The sequence below is a fragment of the Ranitomeya imitator genome, chromosome 3, assembly GCF_032444005.1.
Source record: "Ranitomeya imitator isolate aRanImi1 chromosome 3, aRanImi1.pri, whole genome shotgun sequence".
Lineage (NCBI taxonomy): Eukaryota > Metazoa > Chordata > Amphibia > Anura > Dendrobatidae > Ranitomeya > Ranitomeya imitator.
Genome location: NC_091284.1, coordinates 845045169 through 845068808, shown reverse-complemented (window position 1 = coordinate 845068808; position 23640 = coordinate 845045169). Strand labels below are relative to the sequence as shown.

Sequence of the window (23640 nt, the reverse complement as noted above, 5' to 3'; positions counted from 1 at the left end):
TAATCCTCTCCTGTGTGACACTGACTGCTGAGCCGTGTATCTAATCCTCTCCTGTGTGATACTGACTGCTGAGCCGTGTATCTAATCCTATCCTGTGTGATACCGACTGCTGAGCTGTGTATCTAATCCTCTCCTGTGTGATACTGTCTGCTGAGCCGTGTATCTAATCCTCTCCTGTGTGATACTGACTGCGGAGCCGTGTATCTAATCATATCCTGTGTGATACTGACTGCTGAGCTGTGTATCTAATCCTCTCCTGTGTGACACTGACTGCTGAGCCGTGTATCTAATCCTCTCCTGTGTGATACTGACTGCTGAGCCACGTATCTAATCCTATCATGTGTGATACTGACTGCTGAGCCGTGTATCTAATCCTATCCTGTGTGATACTGACTGCTGAGCCGTGTATCTAATCCTCTCCTGTGTGATACTGACTGCTGAGCCACGTATCTAATCCTGTCCTGTGTGATACTGACTGCTGAGCCACGTATCTAATCCTCTCCTGTGTGATACTGACTGCTGAGCCGTGTATCTAATCCTCTCCTGTGTGATACTGACTGCTGAGCCACGTATCTAATCCTATCCTGTGTGATACTGACTGCTGAGCCGTGTATCTAATCCTCTCCTGTGTGATACTGACTGCTGAGCCACGTATCTAATCCTATCCTGTGTGATACTGACTGGTGAGCCGTGTATCTAATCCTTTCCTGTGTGATACTGACTGCTGAGCCGTGTATCTAATCCTATCCTGTGTGATACTGACTGCTGAGCCACGTATCTAATCCTATCCTGTGTGATACTGTCCGCTGAGCCGTGTATCTAATCCTCTCCTGTGTGATACTGACTGCTGAGCTGTGTATCTAATCCTCTCCTGTGTGATACTGACTGCTGAGCCGTGTATCTAATCCTTTCCTGTGTGATACTGTCTGCTGAGCCGTGTATCTAATCCTATCCTGTGTGATACTGACTGCTGAGCCGTGTATCTAATCCTTTCCTGTGTGATACTGACTGCTGAGCCGTGTATCTAATCCTATCCTGTGTGATACTGACTGCTGAGCCACGTATCTAATCCTATCCTGTGTGATACTGTCCGCTGAGCCGTGTATCTAATCCTCTCCTGTGTGATACTGACTGCTGAGCCGTGTATCTAATCCTATCCTGTGTGATACTGACTGCTGAGCTGTGTATCTAATCCTCTCCTGTGTGATACTGTCTGCTGAGCCGTGTATCTAATCCTCTCCTGTGTGATACTGACTGCTGAGCCGTGTATCTAAACCTCTCCTGTGTGATACTGACTGCTGAGCCACGTATCTAATCCTGTCCTGTGTGATACTGACTGCTGAGCCGTGTATCTAATCCTCTCCTGTGTGATACTGACTGCTGAGCCACGTATCTAATCATATCCTGTGTGATACTGACTGCTGAGCCGTGTATCTAATCCTCTCCTGTGTGATACTGACTGCTGAGCTGTGTATCTAATCCTATCCTGTGTGATACTGACTGCTGAGCCGTGTATCTAATCCTCTCCTGTGTGATACTGACTGCTGAGCCGTGTATCTAATCCTATCCTGTGTGATACTGACTGCTGAGCCACGTATCTAATCCTATCCTGTGTGATACTGACTGCTGAGTCGTGTATCTAATCCTCTCCTGTGTGATACTGACTGCTGAGCCATGTATCTAATCCTCTTCTGTGTGATACTGACTGCTGAGCCGTGTATCTAATCCTATTCTGTGTGATACTGTCTGCTGAGCCGTGTATCTAATCCTATCCTGTATGATACTGACTGCTGAGCCGTGTATCTAATCCTTTCCTGTGTGATACTGTCTGCTGAGCCGTGTATCTAATCCTCTCCTGTATGATACTGACTGCTGAGCCGTGTATCTAATCCTATCCTGTGTGATACTGACTGCTGAGCCGTGTATCTAATCCTCTCCTGTGTGATACTGACTGCTGAGCCGTGTATCTAATCCTATCCTGTGTGATAATGACTGCTGAGCTGTGTATCTAATCCTATCCTGTGTGATACTGTCTGCTGAGCTGTGTATCTAACCTCCCCTGTGTGATACTGTCTGCTGAGCCATGTATCTAATCCTCTTCTGTGTGATACTGACTGCTGAGCCGTGTATCTAATCCTTTCCTGTGTGATACTGACTGCTGAGCTGTGTATCTAACCTCCCCTGTGTGATACTGTCTGCTGAGCCGTGTATCTAATCCTCTTCTGTGTGATACTGACTGCTGAGCCGTGTATCTAATCCTTTCCTGTGTGATACTGGCTGCTGAGCCGTGTATCTAATCCTGTCCTATGTGATATTGTCTGCTGAGCCGTGTATCTAATCCTATCCTGTGTGATACTGACTGCTGAGCCGTGTAACTAATCCTCTCCTGTGTGATACTGACTGCTGAGCCGTGTATCTAATCCTCTCCTGTGTGATACTGACTGCTGAGCCGTGTATCTAATCCTCTTCTGTGTGATACTGTCTGCTGAGCCATGTATCTAATCCTATCCTGTGTGATACTGTCTGCTGAGCCGTGTATCTAATCCTCTCCTGTGTGATACCGACTGCTGAGCCGTGTATCTAATCCTCTCCTGTGTGATACTGACTGCTGAGCCGTGTATCTAATCCTCTCCTGTGTGATACTGACTGCTGAGTCGTGTATCTAATCCTGTCCTGTGTGATACTGACTGCTGAGCCGTGTATCTAATCCTCTCCTGTGTGATACCGACTGCTGAGCCGTGTATCTAATCCTCTCCTGTGTGATACTGACTGCTGAGCCGTGTATCTAATCCTCTCCTGTGTGATACTGACTGCTGAGTCGTGTATCTAATCCTATCCTGTGTGATACTGACTGCTGAGCCATGTATCTAATCCTCTCCTGTGTGATACTGTCTGCTGAGCTGTGTATCTAATCCTATCCTGTGTGATACTGTCTGCTGAGCCGTGTATCTAATCCTGTCTTGTGTGATACTGTCTGCTGAGCCGTGTATCTAATCCTATCCTGAGTGATACTGTCTGCTGAGCCGTGTATCTAATCCTCTCCTGTGTGATACTGACTGCTGAGCCGTGTATCTAATCCTATCCTATGTGATATTGTCTGCTGAGCCGTGTATCTAATCCTATCCTGTGTGATACTGTCTGCTGAGCTGTGTATCTAACCTCCCCTGTGTGATACTGTCTGCTGAGCCATGTATCTAATCCTCTTCTGTGTGATACTGACTGCTGAGCCGTGTATCTAATCCTCTCCTGTGTGATACTGACTGCTGAGCCACGTATCTAATCCTATCCTGTGTGATACTGACTGCTGAGCCGTGTATCTAATCCTATCCTGTGTGATACTGACTGCTGAGCCGTGTATCTAATCCTCTCCTGTGTGATACTGACTGCTGAGCCACGTATCTAATCCTATCCTGTGTGATACTGACTGCTGAGCCGTGTATCTAATCCTTTCCTGTGTGATACTGACTGCGGAGCCGTGTATCTAATCATATCCTGTGTGATACTGACTGCTGAGCTGTGTATCTAATCCTCTCCTGTGTGATACTGACTGCTGAGCCGTGTATCTAATCCTCTCCTGTGTGATACTGACTGCTGAGCCACGTATCTAATGCTGTCCTGTGTGATACTGACTGCTGAGCCGTGTATCTAATCCTCTCCTGTGTGATACTGTCTGCTGAGCTGTGCATCTAATCCTATCCTGTGTGATACTGACTGCTGAGCCGTGTATCTAATCCTCTCCTGTGTGATACTGACTGCTGAGCCACGTATCTAATCCTGTCCTGTGTGATACTGACTGCTGAGCCGTGTATCTAATCCTCTCCTGTGTGATACTGACTGCTGAGCCGTGTATCTAATCCTCTCCTGTGTGATACTGACTGCTGAGCCACGTATCTAATCCTATCCTGTGTGATACTGACTGCTGAGCCGTGTATCTAATCCTCTCCTGTGTGATACTGACTGCTGAGCCACGTATCTAATCCTATCCTGTGTGATACTGACTGCTGAGCCACGTATCTAATCCTTTCCTGTGTGATACTGACTGCTGAGCCGTGTATCTAATCCTATCCTGTGTGATACTGACTGCTGAGCCACGTATCTAATCCTATCCTGTGTGATACTGACTGCTGAGTCGTGTATCTAATCCTCTCCTGTGTGATACTGACTGCTGAGCCACGTATCTAATCCTATCCTGTGTGGTACTGACTGCTGAGCCGTGTATCTAATCCTCTCCTGTGTGATACTGACTGCTGAGCCGTGTATCTAATCCTCTCCTGTGTGATACTGACTGCTGAGCTGTGTATCTAATCCTCTCCTGTGTGATACTGACTGCTGAGCCGTGTATCTAATCATATCCTGTGTGATACTGACTGCTGAGCTGTGTATCTAATCCTCTCCTGTGTGACACTGACTGCTGAGCCGTGTATCTAATCCTCTCCTGTGTGATACTGACTGCTGAGCCACGTATCTAATCCTATCCTGTGTGATACTGACTGCTGAGCCACGTATCTAATCCTGTCCTGTGTGATACTGACTGCTGAGCCGTGTATCTAATCCTATCCTGTGTGATACTGACTGCTGAGCCGTGTATCTAATCCTCTCCTGTGTGATACTGACTGCTGAGCCACGTATCTAATCCTATCCTGTGTGATACTGACTGCTGAGCCGTGTATCTAATCCTCTCCTGTGTGATACTGACTGCTGAGCCACGTATCTAATCCTATCCTGTGTGATACTGACTGCTGAGCCGTGTATCTAATCCTTTCCTGTGTGATACTGACTGCTGAGCCGTGTATCTAATCCTATCCTGTGTGATACTGACTGCTGAGCCACGTATCTAATCCTATCCTGTGTGATACTGACTGCTGAGTCGTGTATCTAATCCTCTCCTGTGTGATACTGACTGCTGAGCCACGTATCTAATCCTATCCTGTGTGGTACTGACTGCTGAGCCGTGTATCTAATCCTCTCCTGTGTGATACCGACTGCTGAGCCGTGTATCTAATCCTCTCCTGTGTGATACTGACTGCTGAGCCGTGTATCTAATCCTCTCCTGTGTGATACTGACTGCTGAGCTGTGTATCTAATCCTCTCCTGTGTGATACTGACTGCTGAGCCGTGTATCTAATCATATCCTGTGTGATACTGACTGCTGAGCTGTGTATCTAATCCTCTCCTGTGTGACACTGACTGCTGAGCCGTGTATCTAATCCTCTCCTGTGTGATACTGACTGCTGAGACACGTATCTAATCCTATCCTGTGTGATACTGACTGCTGAGCCACGTATCTAATCCTATCCTGTGTGATACTGACTGCTGAGCCGTGTATCTAATCCTCTCCTGTGTGATACTGACTGCTGAGCCACGTATCTAATTCTGTCCTGTGTGATACTGACTGCTGAGCCGTGTATCTAATCCTCTCCTGTGTGATACTGACTGCTGAGCCGTGTATCTAATCCTCTCCTGTGTGATACTGACTGCTGAGCCACGTATCTAATCCTATCCTGTGTGATACTGACTGCTGAGCCGTGTATCTAATCCTCTCCTGTGTGATACTGACTGCTGAGCCACGTATCTAATCCTATCCTGTGTGATACTGACTGCTGAGCCGTGTATCTAATCCTCTCCTGTGTGATACTGACTGCTGAGTCGTGTATCTAATCCTCTCCTGTGTGATACTGACTGCTGAGCCACGTATCTAATCCTATCCTGTGTGGTACTGACTGCTGAGCCGTGTATCTAATCCTCTCCTGTGTGATACTGACTGCTGAGCCGTGTATCTAATCCTCTCCTGTGTGATACTGACTGCTGAGCTGTGTATCTAATCCTCTCCTGTGTGATACTGACTGCTGAGCCGTGTATCTAATCATATCCTGTGTGATACTGACTGCTGAGCTGTGTATCTAATCCTCTCCTGTGTGACACTGACTGCTGAGCCGTGTATCTAATCCTCTCCTGTGTGATACTGACTGCTGAGCCGTGTATCTAATCCTCTCCTGTGTGATACCGACTGCTGAGCTGTGTATCTAATCCTCTCCTGTGTGATACTGTCTGCTGAGCCGTGTATCTAATCCTCTCCTGTGTGATACTGACTGCTGAGCTGTGTATCTAATCCTCTCCTGTGTGACACTGACTGCTGAGCCGTGTATCTAATCCTCTCCTGTGTGATACTGACTGCTGAGCCACGTATCTAATCCTATCCTGTGTGATACTGACTGCTGAGCCGTGTATCTAATCCTATCCTGTGTGATACTGACTGCTGAGCCGTGTATCTAATCCTCTCCTGTGTGATACTGACTGCTGAGCCACGTATCTAATCCTGTCCTGTGTGATACTGACTGCTGAGCCACGTATCTAATCCTCTCCTGTGTGATACTGACTGCTGAGCCGTGTATCTAATCCTCTCCTGTGTGATACTGACTGCTGAGCCACGTATCTAATCCTATCCTGTGTGATACTGACTGCTGAGCCGTGTATCTAATCCTCTCCTGTGTGATACTGACTGCTGAGCCACGTATCTAATCCTATCCTGTGTGATACTGACTGCTGAGCCGTGTATCTAATCCTATCCTGTGTGATACTGACTGCTGAGCCACGTATCTAATCCTATCCTGTGTGATACTGTCCGCTGAGCCGTGTATCTAATCCTCTCCTGTGTGATAATGACTGCTGAGCTGTGTATCTAATCCTCTCCTGTGTGATACTGACTGCTGAGCCGTGTATCTAATCCTTTCCTGTGTGATACTGTCTGCTGAGCCGTGTATCTAATCCTATCCTGTGTGATACTGACTGCTGAGCCGTGTATCTAATCCTTTCCTGTGTGATACTGACTGCTGAGCCGTGTATCTAATCCTATCCTGTGTGATACTGACTGCTGAGCCACGTATCTAATCCTATCCTGTGTGATACTGACTGATGAGCCGTGTATCTAATCCTCTCCTGTGTGATACTGACTGCTGAGCCGTGTATCTAATCCTATCCTGTGTGATACTGACTGCTGAGCTGTGTATCTAATCCTCTCCTGTGTGATACTGTCTGCTGAGCCGTGTATCTAATCCTCTCCTGTGTGATACTGACTGCTGAGCCGTGTATCTAATCCTCTCCTGTGTGATACTGACTGCTGAGCCACGTATCTAATCCTGTCCTGTGTGATACTGACTGCTGAGCCGTGTATCTAATCCTCTCCTGTGTGATACTGACTGCTGAGCCACGTATCTAATCATATCCTGTGTGATACTGACTGCTGAGCCGTGTATCTAATCCTCTCCTGTGTGATACTGTCTGCTGAGCTGTGTATCTAATCCTATCCTGTGTGATACTGACTGCTGAGCCGTGTATCTAATCCTCTCCTGTGTGATACTGACTGCTGAGCCGTGTATCTAATCCTATCCTGTGTGATACTGACTGCTGAGCCACGTATCTAATCCTATCCTGTGTGATACTGACTGCTGAGTCGTGTATCTAATCCTCTCCTGTGTGATACTGACTGCTGAGCCGTGTATCTAATCCTTTCCTGTGTGATACTGTCTGCTGAGCCGTGTATCTAATCCTCTTCTGTGTGATACTGACTGCTGAGCCGTGTATCTAATCCTATTCTGTGTGATACTGTCTGCTGAGCCGTGTATCTAATCCTATCCTGTATGATACTGACTGCTGAGCCGTGTATCTAATCCTTTCCTGTGTGATACTGTCTGCTGAGCCGTGTATCTAATCCTCTCCTGTATGATACTGACTGCTGAGCCGTGTATCTAATCCTATCCTGTGTGATACTGACTGCTGAGCCGTGTATCTAATCCTCTCCTGTGTGATACTGACTGCTGAGCCGTGTATCTAATCCTATCCTGTGTGATACTGACTGCTGAGCTGTGTATCTAATCCTATCCTGTGTGATACTGTCTGCTGAGCTGTGTATCTAACCTCCCCTGTGTGATACTGTCTGCTGAGCCATGTATCTAATCCTCTTCTGTGTGATACTGACTGCTGAGCCGTGTATCTAATCCTTTCCTGTGTGATACTGACTGCTGAGCTGTGTATCTAACCTCCCCTGTGTGATACTGTCTGCTGAGCCGTGTATCTAATCCTCTTCTGTGTGATACTGACTGCTGAGCCGTGTAACTAATCCTCTCCTGTGTGATACTGACTGCTGAGCCGTGTATCTAATCCTGTCCTATGTGATATTGTCTGCTGAGCCGTGTATCTAATCCTATCCTGTGTGATACTGACTGCTGAGCCGTGTAACTAATCCTCTCCTGTGTGATACTGACTGCTGAGCCGTGTATCTAATCCTCTCCTGTGTGATACTGACTGCTGAGCCGTGTATCTAATCCTCTCCTGTGTGATACTGACTGCTGAGCCGTGTATCTAATCCTCTTCTGTGTGATACTGTCTGCTGAGCCATGTATCTAATCCTATCCTGTGTGATACTGTCTGCTGAGCCGTGTATCTAATCCTCTCCTGTGTGATACCGACTGCTGAGCCGTGTATCTAATCCTCTCCTGTGTGATACTGACTGCTGAGCCGTGTATCTAATCCTCTCCTGTGTGATACTGACTGCTGAGTCGTGTATCTAATCCTCTCCTGTGTGATACTGACTGCTGAGCCGTGTATCTAATCCTCTCCTGTGTGATACTGACTGCTGAGTCGTGAATCTAATCCTATCCTGTGTGATACTGACTGCTGAGCCATGTATCTAATCCTCTCCTGTGTGATACTGTCTGCTGAGCTGTGTATCTAATCCTATCCTGTGTGATACTGTCTGCTGAGCCGTGTATCTAATCCTCTCCTGTGTGATACTGACTGCTGAGCCGTGTATCTAATCCTCTCCTGTGTGATACTGTCTGCTGAGCTGTGTATCTAATCCTATCCTGTGTGATACTGACTGCTGAGTCGTGTATCTAATCCTATCCTGTGTGATACTGACTGCTGAGCCATGTATCTAATCCTCTCCTGTGTGATACTGTCTGCTGAGCTGTGTATCTAATCCTATCCTGTGTGATACTGTCTGCTGAGCCGTGTATCTAATCCTGTCTTGTGTGATACTGTCTGCTGAGCCGTGTATCTAATCCTATCCTGAGTGATACTGTCTGCTGAGCCGTGTATCTAATCCTCTCCTGTGTGATACTGACTGCTGAGCTGTGTATCTAATCCTATCCTGTGTGATACTGACTGCTGAGCCGTGTATCTAATCCTATCCTATGTGATATTGTCTGCTGAGCCGTGTATCTAATCCTATCCTGTGTGATACTGTCTGCTGAGCCATGTATCTAATCCTCTTCTGTGTGATACTGACTGCTGAGCCGTGTATCTAATCCTTTCCTGTGTGATACTGAGTGCTGAGCTGTGTATCTAATCCTCTCCTGTGTGATACTGTCTGCTGAGCCATGTATCTAATCCTCTTCTGTGTGATACTGACTGCTGAGCCGTGTATCTAATCCTCTCCTGTGTGATACTGACTGCTGAGCCGTGTATCTAATCCTCTCCTGTGTGATACTGACTGCTGAGCTGTGTATCTAATCCTTTCCTGTGTGATACTGGCTGCTGAGCCGTGTATCTAATCCTATCCTGTGTGATACTGACTGCTGAGCCATGTATCTAATCCTTTCCTGTGTGATACTGTCTGCTGAGCCGTGTATCTAATCCTATCCTGTGTGATACTGACTGCTGAGCCATGTATCTAATCCTATCCTGTGTGATACTGTCTGCTGAGCCGTGTATCTAATCCTCTCCTGTGTGATACTGACTGCTGAGCTGTGTATCTAATCCTCTCCTGTGTGATACTGACTGCTGAGCCGTGTATCTAGTCCTATCCTGTGTGATACTGACTGCTGAGCCGTGTATCTAATCCTATCCTGTGTGATACTGACTGCTGAGCCGTGTATCTAATCCTCTCCTGTGTGATACTGTCTGCTGAGCCATGTATCTAATCCTATCCTGAGTGATACTGACTGCTGAGCTGTGTACCTAATCCTCTCCTGTGTGATACTGTCTGCTGAGCTGTGTATCTAATCCTCTCCTGTGTGATACTGACTGCTGAGTCGTGTATCTAATCCTCTCCTGTGTGATACTGTCTGCTGAGCTGTGTATCTAATCCTCTTCTGTGTGATACTGACTGCTGAGCCGTGTATCTAATCCTCTCCTGTGTGATACTGTCTGCTGAGCCGTGTATCTAATCCTATCCTGAGTGATACTGACTGCTGAGCCGTGTATCTAATCCTCTCCTGTGTGATACTGACTGCTGAGCCGTGTATCTAATCCTCTCCTGTGTGATACCGCCTGCTGAGCCGTGTATCTAATCCTATCCTGTGTGATACCGACTGCTGAGCCATGTATCTAATCCTATCCTGTGTGATACTGACTGCTGAGCCGTGTATCTAATCCCCTCCTGTGTGATACTGACTGCTGAGCTGTGTATCTAATCCTATCCTGTGTGATACTGTCTGCTCAGCCGTGTATCTAATCCCCTCCTGTGTGATACTGACTGCTGAGCCGTGTATCTAATCCTATCCTGTGTGATACTGACTGCTGAGCCGAGTATCTAATCCTCTCCTGTGTGATACTGACTGCTGAGCCGAGTATCTAATCCTCTCCTGTGTGATACTGACTGCTGAGCTGTGTATCTAATCCTCTCCTGTGTGATACTGTCTGCTGAGCCGTGTATCTAATCCTATCCTGTGTGATACTGACTGCTGAGCCGTGTATCTAATCCTATCCTGTGTGATACTGACTGCTGAGCCGTGTATCTAATCCTCTCCTGTGTGATACTGACTGCTGAGCTGTGTATCTAATCCTATCCTGTGTGATACTGACTGCTGAGCCGAGTATCTAATCCTCTCCTGTGTGATACTGACTGCTGAGCCGTGTATCTAATCCTATCCTGTGTGATACTGACTGCTGAGCCATGTATCTAATCCTATCCTGTGTGATACTGACTGCTGAGCTGTGTATCTAATCCTCTCCTGTGTGATACTGTCTGCTGAGCCGTGTATCTAATCCTCTCCTGTGTGATACTGACTGCTGAGCCGTGTATCTAATCCTATCCTGTGTGATACTGACTGCTGAGCCGTGTATCTAATCCTCTCCTGTGTGATACTGACTGCTGAGCTGTGTATCTAATCCTATCCTGTGTGATACTGACTGCTGAGCCATGTATCTAATCCTATCCTGTGTGATACTGACTGCTGAGCTGTGTATCTAATCCCCTCCTGTGTGATACTGACTGCTGAGCTGTGTATCTAATCCTATCCTGTGTGATACTGACTGCTGAGCCGTGTATCTAATCCTATCCTGTGTGATACTGTCTGCTGAGCCGTGTATCTAATCCCCTCCTGTGTGATAGTGACTGCTGAGCCGTGTATCTAATCCTCTCCTGTGTGATACTGACTGCTGAGCCATGTATCTAATCCTATCCTGTGTGATACTGACTGCTGAGCCGAGTATCTAATCCTCTCCTGTGTGATACTGACTGCTGAGCTGTGTATCTAATCCTCTCCTGTGTGATACTGTCTGCTGAGCTGTGTATCTAATCCTCTCCTGTGTGATACTGACTGCTGAGCCGTGTATCTAATCCTATCCTGTGTGATACTGTCTGCTGAGCCGTGTATCTAATCCTATCCTGTGTGATACTGACTGCTGAGCCGTGTATCTAACCCTCTCCTGTGTGATACTGACTGCTGAGCCGTGTATCTAATCCTATCCTGTGTGATACTGACTGCTGAGCCGAGTATCTAATCCTCTCCTGTGTGATACTGACTGCTGAGCTGTGTATCTAATCCTCTCCTGTGTGATACTGTCTGCTGAGCCGTGTATCTAATCCTCTCCTCTGTGATACTGACTGCTGAGCCGTGTATCTAATCCTATCCTGTGTGATACTGACTGCTGAGCCGTGTATCTAATCCTGTCCTGTGTGATACTGTCTGCTGAGCCGTGTATCTAATCCTCTCCTGTGTGATACTGACTGCTGAGCCGTGTATCTAATACTATCCTGTGTGATACTGACTGCTGAGCTGTGTATCTAATCCCCTCCTGTGTGATACTGACTGCTGAGCTGTGTATCTAATCCTATCCTGTGTGATACTGTCTGCTGAGCCGTGTATCTAATCCCCTCCTGTGTGATACTGACTGCTGAGCCGTGTATCTAATACTATCCTGTGTGATACTGACTGCTGAGCCGTGTATCTAATCCTCTCCTGTGTGATACTGACTGCTGAGCTGTGTATCTAATCCTATCCTGTGTGATACTGACTGCTGAGCCGTGTATCTAATCCTCTCCTGTGTGATACTGACTGCTGAGCCGTGTATCTAATCCTATCCTGTGTGATACTGTCTGCTGAGCCGTGTATCTAATCCCCTCCTGTGTGATACTGACTGCTGAGCCGTGTATCTAATCCTCTCCTGTGTGATACTGACTGCTGAGCCGTGTATCTAATCCTATCCTGTGTGATACTGACTGCTGAGCCGAGTATCTAATCCTCTCCTGTGTGATACTGACTGCTGAGTCGTGTATCTAATCCTCTCCTGTGTGATACTGACTGCTGAGCCGTGTATCTAATCCTATCCTGTGTGATACTGACTGCTGAGCCGTGTATCTAATCCTCTCCTGTGTGATACTGTCTGCTGAGCCGTGTATCTAATCCTCTCCTGTGTGATACTGTCTGCTGAGCCGTGTATCTAATCCTCTCCTGTGTGATACTGACTGCTGAGCCGTGTATCTAATCCTATCCTGTGTGATACTGACTGCTGAGCCGTGTATCTAATCCTCTCCTGTGTGATACTGACTGCTGAGCTGTGTATCTAATCCTATCCTGTGTGATACTGACTGCTGAGCCGAGTATCTAATCCTCTCCTGTGTGATACTGACTGCTGAGCTGTGTATCTAATCCTATCCTGTGTGATACTGACTGCTGAGCCATGTATCTAATCCTATCCTGTGTGATACTGTCTGCTGAGCCGTGTATCTAATCCTCTCCTTTGTGATACTGACTGCTGAGCTGTGTATCTAATCCCCTCCTGTGTGATACTGACTGCTGAGCCATGTATCTAATCCTGTCCTGTGTGATACTGACTGCTGAGCCACGTATCTAATCCTATCCTGTGTGATACTGACTGCTGAGCCGTGTATCTAATCCTCTCCTGTGTGATACTGACTGCTGATCCACGTATCTAATCCTATCCTGTGTGATACTGACTGCTGAGCCGTGTATCTAATCCTTTCCTGTGTGATACTGACTGCTGAGCCGTGTATCTAATCCTATCCTGTGTGATACTGACTGCTGAGCCGTGTATCTAATCCTATCCTGTGTGATACTGACTGCTGAGCCATGTATCTAATCCTATCCTGTGTGATACTGACTGCTGAGTCGTGTATCGAATCCTCTCCTGTGTGATACTGACTGCTGAGCCGTGTATCTAATCCTCTCCTGTGTGATACTGTCTGCTGAGCTGTGTATCTAATCCCCTCCTGTGTGATACTGACTGCTGAGCCGTGTATCTAATCCTATCCTGTGTGATACTCTCTGCTGAGCCGTGTATCTAATCCTCTCCTGTGTGATACTGACTGCTGAGCCGTGTATCTAATCCTCTCCTGTGTGATACTGACTGCTGAGCCACGTATCTAATCCTATCCTGTGTGATACTGACTGCTGAGCCGTGTATCTAATCCTCTCCTGTGTGATACTGACTGCTGAGCTGTGTATCTAATCCCCTCCTGTGTGATACTGACTGCTGAGCTGTGTATCTAATCCTCTCCTGTGTGATACTGTCTGCTGAGCCGTGTATCTAATCCTCTCCTGTGTGACACTGACTGCGGAGCCGTGTATCTAATCATATCCTGTGTGATACTGACTGCTGAGCTGTGTATCTAATCCTCTCCTGTGTGATACTGACTGCTGAGCCGTGTATCTAATCCTCTCCTGTGTGATACTGACTGCTGAGCCACGTATCTAATCCTATCCTGTGTGATACTGACTGCTGAGCCGTGTATCTAATCCTATCCTGTGTGATACTGACTGCTGAGCCGTGTATCTAATCCTCTCCTGTGTGATACTGACTGCTGAGCCACGTATCTAATCCTGTCCTGTGTGATACTGACTGCTGAGCCGTGTATCTAATCCTGTCCTGTGTGATACTGACTGCTGAGCCGTGTATCTAATCCTCTCCTGTGTGATACTGACTGCTGAGCCACGTATCTAATCCTGTCCTGTGTGATACTGACTGCTGAGCTGTGTATCTAATCCTATCCTGTGTGATACTGACTGCTGAGCCATGTATCTAATCCTATCCTGTGTGATACTGTCTGCTGAGCCGTGTATCGAATCCTCTCCTGTGTGATACTGACTGCTGAGCCGTGTATCTAATCCTCTCCTTTGTGATACTGACTGCTGAGCTGTGTATCTAATCCCCTCCTGTGTGATACTGACTGCTGAGCCATGTATCTAATCCTGTCCTGTGTGATACTGACTGCTGAGCCACGTATCTAATCCTATCCTGTGTGATACTGACTGCTGAGCCGTGTATCTAATCCTCTCCTGTGTGATACTGACTGCTGATCCACGTATCTAATCCTATCCTGTGTGATACTGACTGCTGAGCCGTGTATCTAATCCTTTCCTGTGTGATACTGACTGCTGAGCCGTGTATCTAATCCTATCCTGTGTGATACTGACTGCTGAGCCGTGTATCTAATCCTATCCTGTGTGATACTGACTGCTGAGCCATGTATCTAATCCTATCCTGTGTGATACTGACTGCTGAGTCATGTATCGAATCCTCTCCTGTGTGATACTGACTGCTGAGCCGTGTATCTAATCCTCTCCTGTGTGATACTGTCTGCTGAGCTGTGTATCTAATCCCCTCCTGTGTGATACTGACTGCTGAGCCGTGTATCTAATCCTCTCCTGTGTGATACTCTCTGCTGAGCCGTGTATCTAATCCTCTCCTCTGTGATACTGACTGCTGAGCCGTGTATCTAATCATCTCCTGTGTGATACTGACTGCTGAGCCACGTATCTAATCCTATCCTGTGTGATACTGACTGCTGAGCCGTGTATCTAATCCTCTCCTGTGTGATACTGACTGCTGAGCTGTGTATCTAATCCCCTCCTGTGTGATACTGACTGCTGAGCTGTGTATCTAATCCTCTCCTGTGTGATACTGTCTGCTGAGCCGTGTATCTAATCCTCTCCTGTGTGATACTGACTGCGGAGCCGTGTATCTAATCATATCCTGTGTGATACTGACTGCTGAGCTGTGTATCTAATCCTCTCCTGTGTGATACTGACTGCTGAGCCGTGTATCTAATCCTCTCCTGTGTGATACTGACTGCTGAGCCGTGTATCTAATCCTATCCTGTGTGATACTGACTGCTGAGCCGTGTATCTAATCCTCTCCTGTGTGATACTGACTGCTGAGCCACGTATCTAATCCTGTCCTGTGTGATACTGACTGCTGAGCCGTGTATCTAATCCTCTCCTGTGTGATACTGACTGCTGAGCCGTGTATCTAATCCTCTCCTGTGTGATACTGACTGCTGAGCCACGTATCTAATCCTGTCCTGTGTGATACTGACTGCTGAGCTGTGTATCTAATCCTCTCCTGTGTGATACTGACTGCTGAGCCACGTATCTAATCCTATCCTGTGTGATACTGACTGCTGAGCCGTGTATCTAATCCTCTCCTGTGTGATACTGACTGCTGAGCCACGTATCTAATCCTATCCTGTGTGATACTGACTGCTGAGCCGTGTATCTAATCCTTTCCTGTGTGATACTGACTGCGGAGCCGTGTATCTAATCATATCCTGTGTGATACTGACTGCTGAGCCGTGTATCTAATCCTATCCTGTGTGATACTGACTGCTGAGCCGTGTATCTAATCCTCTCCTGTGTGATACTGACTGCTGAGCCACGTATCTAATCCTGTCCTGTGTGATACTGACTGCTGAGCCACGTATCTAATCCTTTCCTGTGTGATACTGACTGCGGAGCCGTGTATCTAATCATATCCTGTGTGATACTGACTGCTGAGCCGTGTATCTAATCCTATCCTGTGTGATACTGACTGCTGAGCCGTGTATCTAATCCTCTCCTGTGTGATACTGACTGCTGAGTCACGTATCTAATCCTATCCTGTGTGATACTGACTGCTGAGCCGTGTATCTAATCCTATCCTGTGTGATACTGACTGCTGAGCCGTGTATCTAATCCTCTCCTGTGTGATACTGACTGCTGAGTCACGTATCTAATCCTATCCTGTGTGATACTGACTGCTGAGCCACGTATCTAATCCTGTCCTGTGTGATACTGACTGCTGAGCCGTGTATCTAATCCTCTCCTATGTGATACTGGCTGCTGAGCCGTGTATCTAATCATATCCTGTGTGATACTGACTGCTGAGCCGTGTATCTAATCCTATCCTGTGTGATACTGACTGCTGAGCCGTGTATCTAATCCTTTCCTGTGTGATACTGACTGCGGAGCCGTGTATCTAATCATATCCTGTGTGATACTGACTGCTGAGCCGTGTATCTAATCCTATCCTGTGTGATACTGACTGCTGAGCCGTGTATCTAATCCTTTCCTGTGTGATACTGACTGCGGAGCCGTGTATCTAATCATATCCTGTGTGATACTGACTGCTGAGCCGTGTATCTAATCCTATCCTGTGTGATACTGACTGCTGAGCTGTGTATCTAATCCTTTCCTGTGTGATACTGACTGCGGAGCCGTGTATCTAATCATATCCTGTGTGATACTGACTGCTGAGCCGTGTATCTAATCCTATCCTGTGTGATACTGACTGCTGAGCCGTGTATCTAATCCTCTCCTGTGTGATACTGACTGCTGAGTCACGTATCTAATCCTCTCCTGTGTGATACCGACTGCTGAGTCACGTATCTAATCCTATCCTGTGTGATACTGACTGCTGAGCCGTGTATCTAATCCTATCCTGTGTGGTACTGACTGCTGAGCCGTGTATCTAATCCTCTCCTGTGTGATACTGACTGCTGAGTCACGTATCTAATCCTATCCTGTGTGATACTGACTGCTGAGTCACGTATCTAATCCTATCCTGTGTGATACTGACTGCTGAGCCGTGTATCTAATCCTATCCTGTGTGGTACTGACTGCTGAGCCGTGTATCTAATCCTCTCCTGTGTGATACTGACTGCTGAGTCGTGTATCTAATCCTCTCCTGTGTGATACTGACTGCTGAGCCACGTATCTAATCCTCTCCTGTGTGATACTGACTGCTGAGCCACGTATCTAATCCTATCCTGTGTGGTACTGACTGCTGAGCCGTGTATCTAATCCTCTCCTGTGTGATACTGACTGCTGAGCCGTGTATCTAATCCTCTCCTGTGTGATACTGACTGCTGAGCTGTGTATCTAATCCTCTCCTGTGTGATACTGACTGCTGAGCCGTGTATCTAATCATATCCTGTGTGATACTGACTGCTGAGCTGTGTATCTAATCCTCTCCTGTGTGACACTGACTGCTGAGCCGTGTATCTAATCCTCTCCTGTGTGATACTGACTGCTGAGCCGTGTATCTAATCCTATCCTGTGTGATACTGACTGCTGAGCTGTGTATCTAATCCTCTCCTGTGTGATACTGTCTGCTGAGCCGTGTATCTAATCCTCTCCTGTGTGATACTGACTGCGGAGCCGTGTATCTAATCATATCCTGTGTGATACTGACTGCTGAGCTGTGTATCTAATCCTCTCCTGTGTGACACTGACTGCTGAGCCGTGTATCTAATCCTCTCCTGTGTGATACTGACTGCTGAGCCACGTATCTAATCCTATCCTGTGTGATACTGACTGCTGAGCCGTGTATCTAATCCTATCCTGTGTGATACTGACTGCTGAGCCGTGTATCTAACACTCTCCTGTGTGATACTGACTGCTGAGCCACGTATCTAATCCTGTCCTGTGTGATGCTGACTGCTGAGCCGTGTATCTAATCCTCTCCTGTGTGATACTGTCTGCTGAGCCGTGTATCTAATCCTCTCCTGTGTGATACTGACTGCTGAGCTGTGTATCTAATCCTATCCTGTGTGATACTGACTGCTGAGCCATGTATCTAATCCTCTCCTGTGTGATACTGACTGCTGAGCCATGTATCTAATCCTATCCTGTGTGATACTGACTGCTGAGCCGTGTATCTAATCCTCTCCTGTGTGATACTGTCTGCTGAGCTGTGTATCTAATCCTCTCCTGTGTGATACTGACTGCTGAGCCGTGTATCTAATCCTTTCCTGTGTGATACTGACTGCTGAGCCGTGTATCTAATCCTATCCTGTGTGATACTGACTGCTGAGCCACGTATCTAGTCCTATCCTGTGTGATACTGTCCGCTGAGCCGTGTATCTAATCCTCTCCTGTGTGATACTGACTGCTGAGCCGTGTATCTAATCCTCTCCTGTGTGATACTGACTGCTGAGCCGTGTATCTAATCCTATCCTGTGTGATACTGACTGCTGAGCTGTGTATCTAATCCTCTCCTGTGTGATACTGACTGCTGAGCCGTGTATCTAATCCTCTCCTGTGTGATACTGACTGCTGAGCCACGTATCTAATCCTGTCCTGTGTGATACTGACTGCTGAGCCGTGTATCTAATCCTCTCCTGTGTGATACTGACTGCTGAGCCACGTATCTAATCCTATCCTGTGTGATACTGACTGCTGAGCCGTGTATCTAATCCTCTCCTGTGTGATACTGACTGCTGAGCCACGTATCTAATCCTATCCTGTGTGATACTGACTGCTGAGCCGTGTATCTAATCCTCTCCTGTGTGATACTGACTGCTGAGCCGTGTATCTAATCCTATCCTGTGTGATACTGACTGCTGAGCCACGTATCTAATCCTATCCTGTGTGATACTGACTGCTGAGTCGTGTATCTAATCCTCTCCTGTGTGATACTGTCTGCTGAGCCGTGTATCTAATCCTCTTCTGTGTGATACTGACTGCTGAGCCGTGTATCTAATCCTATTCTGTGTGATACTGTCTGCTGAGCCGTGTATCTAATCCTATCCTGTATGATACTGACTGCTGAGCCGTGTATCTAATCCTTTCCTGTGTGATACTGACTGCTGAGCCACGTATCTAGTCCTATCCTGTGTGATACTGACTGCTGAGCTGTGTATCTAATCCTCTCCTGTGTGATACTGTCTGCTGAGCCGTGTATCTAATCCTCTCCTGTGTGATACTGACTGCTGAGCCGTGTATCTAATCCTATCCTGTGTGATACTGACTGCTGAGCTGTGTATCTAATCCTCTCCTGTGTGATACTGTCCGCTGAGCCGTGTATCTAATCCTCTCCTGTGTGATACTGACTGCTGAGCTGTGTATCTAATCCTCTCCTGTGTGATACTGTCTGCTGAGCCGTGTATCTAATCCTCTCCTGTGTGATACTGACTGCTGAGCCGTGTATCTAATCCTATCCTGTGTGATACTGACTGCTGAGCTGTGTATCTAATCCTCTCCTGTGTGATACTGACTGCTGAGCCGTGTATCTAATCCTCTCCTGTGTGATACTGACTGCTGAGCCATGTATCTAATCCTGTCCTGTGTGATACTGACTGCTGAGCCGTGTATCTAATCCTCTCCTGTGTGATACTGACTGCTGAGCCACGTATCTAATCCTATCCTGTGTGATACTAACTGCTGAGCCGTGTATCTAATCCTCTCCTGTGTGATACTGACTGCTGAGCCACGTATCTAATCCTATCCTGTGTGATACTGACTGCTGAGCCGTGTATCTAATCCTCTCCTGTGTGATACTGACTGCTGAGCCGTGTATCTAATCCTATCCTGTGTGATACTGACTGCTGAGCCACGTATCTAATCCTATCCTGTGTGATACTGACTGCTGAGTCGTGTATCTAATCCTCTCCTGTGTGATACTGTCTGCTGAGCCGTGTATCTAATCCTCTTCTGTGTGATACTGACTGCTGAGCCGTGTATCTAATCCTATTCTGTGTGATACTGTCTGCTGAGCCGTGTATCTAATCCTATCCTGTATGATACTGACTGCTGAGCCGTGTATCTAATCCTGTCCTGTGTGATACTGTCTGCTGAGCCGTGTATCTAATCCTCTCCTGTATGATACTGACTGCTGAGCCGTGTATCTAATCCTATCCTGTGTGATACTGACTGCTGAGCCGTGTATCTAATCCTCTTCTGTGTGATACTGACTGCTGAGCCGTGTATCTAATCCTTTCCTGTGTGATACTGACTGCTGAGCTGTGTATCTAACCTCCCCTGTGTGATACTGTCTGCTGAGCCGTGTATCTAATCCTCTTCTGTGTGATACTGACTGCTGAGCCGTGTATCTAATCCTTTCCTGTGTGATACTGGCTGCTGAGCCGTGTATCTAATCCTGTCCTATGTGATATTGTCTGCTGAGCCGTGTATCTAATCCTATCCTGTGTGATACTGACTGCTGAGCCGTGTAACTAATCCTCTCCTGTGTGATACTGACTGCTGAGCCGTGTATCTAATCCTCTCCTGTGTGATACTGACTGCTGAGCCGTGTATCTAATCCTCTCCTGTGTGATACTGACTGCTGAGCCGTGTATCTAATCCTCTTCTGTGTGATACTGTCTGCTGAGCCATGTATCTAATCCTATCCTGTGTGATACTGACTGCTGAGCCGTGTATCTAATCCTCTCCTGTGTGATACCGACTGCTGAGCCGTGTATCTAATCCTCTCCTGTGTGATACTGACTGCTGAGCCGTGTATCTAATCCTCTCCTGTGTGATACTGACTGCTGAGTCGTGTATCTAATCCTGTCCTGTGTGATACTGACTGCTGAGCCGTGTATCTAATCCTCTCCTGTGTGATACCGACTGCTGAGCCGTGTATCTAATCCTCTCCTGTGTGATACTGACTGCTGAGCTGTGTATCTAATCCTCTCCTGTGTGATACTGACTGCTGAGTCGTGTATCTAATCCTATCCTGTGTGATACTGACTGCTGAGCCATGTATCTAATCCTCTCCTGTGTGATACTGACTGCTGAGTCGTGTATCTAATCCTATCCTGTGTGATACTGACTGCTGAGCCATGTATCTAATCCTCTCCTGTGTGATACTGACTGCTGAGCCGTGTATCTAATCCTCTCCTGTGTGATACTGACTGCTGAGTCGTGTATCTAATCCTGTCCTGTGTGATACTGACTGCTGAGCCGTGTATCTAATCCTCTCCTGTGTGATACCGACTGCTGAGCCGTGTATCTAATCCTATCCTGTGTGATACTGACTGCTGAGCCGTGTATCTAATCCTCTCCTGTGTGATACTGACTGCTGAGCTGTGTATCTAATCCTCTCCTGTGTGATACTGACTGCTGAGTCGTGTATCTAATCCTATCCTGTGTGATACTGACTGCTGAGCCGTGTATCTAATCCTCTCCTGTGTGATACTGACTGCTGAGTCGTGTATCTAATCCTATCCTGTGTGATACTGACTGCTGAGCCATGTATCTAATCCTCTCCTGTGTGATACTGTCTGCTGAGCTGTGTATCTAATCCTATCCTGTGTGATACTGACTGCTGAGCCGTGTATCTAATCCTGTCCTGTGTGATACTGACTGCTGAGCTGTGTATCTAATCCTATCCTGTGTGATACTGACTGCTGAGCCGTGTATCTAATCCTATCCTATGTGATATTGTCTGCTGAGCCGTGTATCTAATCCTATCCTGTGTGATACTGTCTGCTGAGCTGTGTATCTAACCTCCCCTGTGTGATACTGTCTGCTGAGCCATGTATCTAATCCTCTTCTGTGTGATACTGACTGCTGAGCCGTGTATCTAATCCTCTCCTGTGTGATACTGACTGCTGAGTCGTGTATCTAATCCTATCCTGTGTGATACTGACTGCTGAGCCATGTATCTAATCCTCTCCTGTGTGATACTGACTGCTGAGCCGTGTATCTAATCCTCTCCTGTGTGATACTGACTGCTGAGTCGTGTATCTAATCCTATCCTGTGTGATACTGACTGCTGAGCCATGTATCTAATCCTCTCCTGTGTGATACTGACTGCTGAGCCGTGTATCTAATCCTCTCCTGTGTGATACTGACTGCTGAGTCGTGTATCTAATCCTGTCCTGTGTGATACTGACTGCTGAGCCGTGTATCTAATCCTCTCCTGTGTGATACTGTCTGCTGAGCCATGTATCTAATCCTCTTCTGTGTGATACTGACTGCTGAGCCGTGTATCTAATCCTCTCCTGTGTGATACTGTCTGCTGAGCCGTGCATCTAATCCTATCCTGAGTGATACTGTCTGCTGAGCCGTGTATCTAATCCTCTCCTGTGTGATACTGACTGCTGAGCCGTGTATCTAATCCTATCCTGAGTGATACTGACTGCTGAGCCGTGTATCTAATCCTCTCCTGTGTGATACTGTCTGCTGAGCCATGTATCTAATCCTATCCTGAGTGATACTGACTGCTGAGCCGTGTATCTAATCCTCTCCTGTGTGATACTGTCTGCTGAGCCATGTATCTAATCCTATCCTGAGTGATACTGACTGCTGAGCCGTGTATCTAATCCTGTCCTGTGTGATACTGACTGCTGAGCCGTGTATCTAATCCTCTCCTGTGTGATACTGTCTGCTGAGCCGTGCATCTAATCCTATCCTGAGTGATACTGTCTGCTGAGCCGTGTATCTAATCCTCTCCTGTGTGATACTGACTGCTGAGCCGTGTATCTAATCCTCTCCTGTGTGATACTGTCTGCTGAGCCATGTATCTAATCCTATCCTGAGTGATACTGACTGCTGAGCCGTGTATCTAATCCTCTCCTGTGTGATACTGTCTGCTGAGCCATGTATCTAATCCTATCCTGAGTGATACTGACTGCTGAGCCGTGTATCTAATCCTCTCCTGTGTGATACTGTCTGCTGAGCCATGTATCTAATCCTATCCTGAGTGATACTGACTGCTGAGCCGTGTATCTAATCCTCTCCTGTGTGATACTGTCTGCTGAGCCATGTATCTAATCCTCTCCTGTGTGATACCGTCTGCTGAGCCGTGTATCTAATCCTATCCTGTGTGATACTGTCTGCTGAGCCGTGTATCTAATCCTGTCCTGTGTGATACTGACTGCTGAGCTGTGTATCTAATCCCATCCTATGTGATACATCCAGGTACAATGTATTTCTCTCACCTGTGGTCCGGTTGTGGTTGTGTTCGTGCTCTTGTGTGGTGCTGAGTGTCACTGAGTTGTCAGGTGTCAGTGCTTTTGTACCTGGTGTCACTTTGATAACTGAAGCTTTACTTCCATTCACCAGTAACTAAGGAGTCGAGTTACTGCGGGGAACAAAAGCTGCTGCCGGCGACACCGAAATATGTGATCCAACTGACAAACTGCACCTGAGTCACCTGTACAAAAGGCCCCTCACCTGTACACATGGCCCCTCACCTGTGCACCGCACCCCTCACCTGTACACGTGGCCCCTCACCTGTACACCGCACCCCTCACCTGTACACATGACCCCTCACCTGTACACCGCACCCCTCACCTGTACACATGGCCCCTCACCTGTACACATTGCCCCTCACCTGTACACATGACCCCTCACCTGTACACCGCACCCCTCACCTGTACACATGACCCCTCACCTGTACACCGCACCCCTCACC

At 47.3% G+C, this 23640-nt stretch overlaps 1 protein-coding gene across 1 annotated transcript in view; it reads right to left on the bottom strand.

Moving 5' to 3' along the window:
* LOC138671448 (transient receptor potential cation channel subfamily M member 2-like) overlaps positions 1-23197 on the bottom strand; it is a 348271-nt gene extending 325074 nt beyond the window's left edge. The window contains exon 1 of the mRNA XM_069759624.1: positions 23165-23197. The gene's annotated coding sequence lies outside the window, so the exon portion shown is untranslated. The remainder of the gene's footprint in view (positions 1-23164) is intronic.
* Positions 23198-23640: the final 443 nt, after the last annotated feature.